Source organism: Arachis ipaensis, chromosome B10 (genome assembly GCF_000816755.2).
Source record: "Arachis ipaensis cultivar K30076 chromosome B10, Araip1.1, whole genome shotgun sequence".
NCBI lineage: Eukaryota > Viridiplantae > Streptophyta > Magnoliopsida > Fabales > Fabaceae > Arachis > Arachis ipaensis.
The window spans coordinates 91,532,379-91,535,805 of record NC_029794.2 but is presented as its reverse complement, the minus strand read 5'-3'; positions in this window follow the sequence as shown (position 1 = coordinate 91,535,805).

Sequence of the window (3,427 nt, the reverse complement as noted above, 5' to 3'; positions counted from 1 at the left end):
TTTGCTTCATTGTTTAATAAAATAATTTATTTTTAAATTTTTGAAAAATTATGAATCTCATAATTGGATAATTATATCATTTTTTTACATTATTAAGTGTATAAAAATTAATTTGTTTATTAAATATGTATCATAAGTAACTTACAGAATCATGGCTTAACAAATTGTAATCTTTAATCTTAGAATGTCCATCAATGTTCCTCAAACTCCTCTGAAGCAATTTTTCTCTATAAAAGAGTAAAGAATAAAATTTATATTATTCTATATGAACTATTTAACTCAATCAAAGTGGCCAACAAAACAAACAAACGAAAAATAATAATCAATTCTATATGAACTAATTAACTCAACGAATTATGAAAATTAATCATTCTGTAATTTCAATTCATATTTTAAGAAATTCACTTCACTGACAAGTTTTATTAGCAAGTCATTTCTTCTTCTATCTTTTGCACTCATCAACCAAATTAACCAAAAAATAACAAATAAATATTTCGACATTATAATCACCTTCTTCCACTTTTATTGACGAAATAATCTTTTATTTCAACCGAAGAAAAAGGGATTTTTAATAGTCATTGTTACTTTCAAAATCAATCAATGTTTAAGCTACCGTATACCAAATTGAAAGGCCATCTCTAGTTCATGACTTAGAACTTGTATTTATTGACATTGAGAATGCATAATGCAGCTAGGTTGGTGTATATTAATTGATGCAAGCTAAGCTAATGTATTTGTTTCATGCTACAAAAATATGCATCTTGTTGCCTATAAATTAACGAGTTAAAATAATTTCAAAGAATAGCAAATCAAGTTTTCTCAGAGAACAGCAGATTAGAGAATAGAAAAAAGCAGCAAAATAATTTACTAACTAAAATTAAAATCTAACAAAACTGTAATGTATTAAATCAAAGAACACCAACATGAGTTTTTTCAAAAACCTGAAAACGAAAGAACAGAAGAAGAAGGAGAAGGAGAAGAGAAGGGAGAGGGGTTTCTCGTCGGTGGTGGTTCGGTGCAAAATGAGGAGCACCGAACAGATGACCGCAATAAGATGACCGCGCCAAAGAAGAGGAGAACACCGCCCGTCGCCCGTGGAGGAGAGTACCGCGCAGTCGCCGTATGTGGAGGAGTGCACCGCGATCGAGCTGCTGTCACCATTAGGAATTCCTTGATTGGCAGAGGAGAAAGGGCGTGTGCATTGCAGTGGGTTATGTTAGGGCTTAGTGTGTGCGTGCAATGAAGCACATTTGTTCTATTTTTGTTTAAGTTATTTTATTGAAAAAATAATTGGTGGGAATATGATTAATAGTTTTCCTCTAAAATTTTAGGCAAATTTTTATAAATGTTATTTGTTCAATTTTTTCACAACCCTTAAAAAATATATTTTTATTTAAAAATTTTGTCTTAAACTTTTTATATGGTAACATTTTGTAAATATTGTTTTAGATATCAAAGACAACTATTTTTATGGGTAGCCAAAATTTTGTTATCTTTGTCTTACTAAAAGACAACTCGTCAAAAATATTATTTTTGCCTAAGATAATTTTTATTAAACGTTACTTCGAATAAGAATTATTTTAGGTAAAAAATATTATAGTGTGAGTAGTATTCTTCAATCATTTTCAAAATATCATCTTATTTTTGCACCCACTTGCCTTCATTATTCCTCAACTTTTCAATGCGTTTTGGTTTCTATCTCTCTTTATAGAGAATTCTAAGACGAACGCGTGGTCGCTGACGGCTCGTCAATCGGAGCTCCAGATCAAGAGTTATTAAGAATTGAAATTTGTGATAAGGGTTTGTGGCTCTTCCCCTTGTTCTTCCCCAAAGCAGCTTGAATCCTAATTATTTAGGACAAGGAAGCTGAAGCTTATGTTTTTAATAGACTGGGTTGGGCCATGGGCCCAATATGGGTTTAGTTCGTTCAATTTGGTCCGTTCGGTTTAATATTGGCCCAAATTTTTTAAAATTTGTGTCAAAATTCTTATTTTAATTAGTTCTATCTCATTAAATTATAAAATTCTATTTTTTAATTTTTCTGATTAATAATTAATTTATTAACTAATTATTTACTAATTTTTGTGAATTTTACAAATTTCAATTTATTTTTTAAGAAATCTACTTCACTGACAAGTTTTATTAGCAAGTCACTTCTTCTTCTATCTTTTGCACTCATCAACCAAATTAACCGAAAAATAACAAATAAATATTTCGACATTATAATCACCTTCCTCCACTCTTATTGACGAAATAATCTTTTATTTAAACCGAAGAAAAAGAGATTTTTAATAGTCATTGTTACTTTCAGAATCAATCAATGTTTAAGCTACCGTATACCAAATTGAAAGGCCATTTCTAGTTCATGACTTAAAACTTGTATTTATTGACATTGAGAATGCAGAATGCAGCTAAGTTGGTGTATATTAATTGATGCAAGCTAAGTTAATGTGTTTGTTTCATGCTATAAAAATATGCATCTTGTTGCCTATAAATCAATGAGTTAAAACAGTTTCAGAGAATAGCAACTCAAGTTTTTTGAGAGAACAGCAGATTAGAGAATAGCAAATCAGAAAATAGCAAAATAATTTACTAACTAAAATTAAAATCTAACTAAACTGTAATGAATTAAATCAGAGAACAGCAACATGAGTTTTTTCAAAAACCTAAAAATGGAAGAACAGAGAAAGAGGGAGAAGGAGAAGAGAAGGGAGGGAGATTTCTCGCCGGTGGTGGTTCGGTGCAGAACGAGGAGCACCGGGCAGATGATCGCAAAATAAGATGACCGCGTCGTCACCTGTGGAGGAGAGCACTGCGCAATCGCCGTACGTGGAGGAGTGCACCACGATCGAGCTGCTGTCGCCGTTAGAAATTTTTCGATTGGAGGGGAGATAGGGTATGTGCATTGCAGTGGGTTATGTTAGGGCTTAATGTGTGCGTGCAGTGAAGCACATTTGTTCTTTTTTTGTTTAAGTTATTTCATTGAAAAAGTAATTGGTGGAAATATGATTAATAGTTTTCTTCTAAAATTTTTAACTATGAACAATTTTAGACAATTTTTTATAAATGTTATTTGTTCAATTTTTTTGACCGCCCTTAATAAAATTTTTAACTATGAACAATTTTAGACAATTTTTTATAAATGTTATTTGTTCAATTTTTTCACAACCCTTAAAAAATATATTTTTATTTAAAAATTTTATCTTAAAATTTTTATATTGCAACATTTTGTAAATATTATTTTAGATATCAAAGATAACTATTTTTATTGGTAGTAAAAAATTTTGTTATTTTTATCTTACTCAAAAATAACTTGTCAAAAATGTTATCTTTGCATAAAACAACTTTTATTAAAGATTGCTTCGAATACAGATTACCTTACACTAAAAATATTATAGTGTGAATAGTATTTTTCGATCATTTTTAA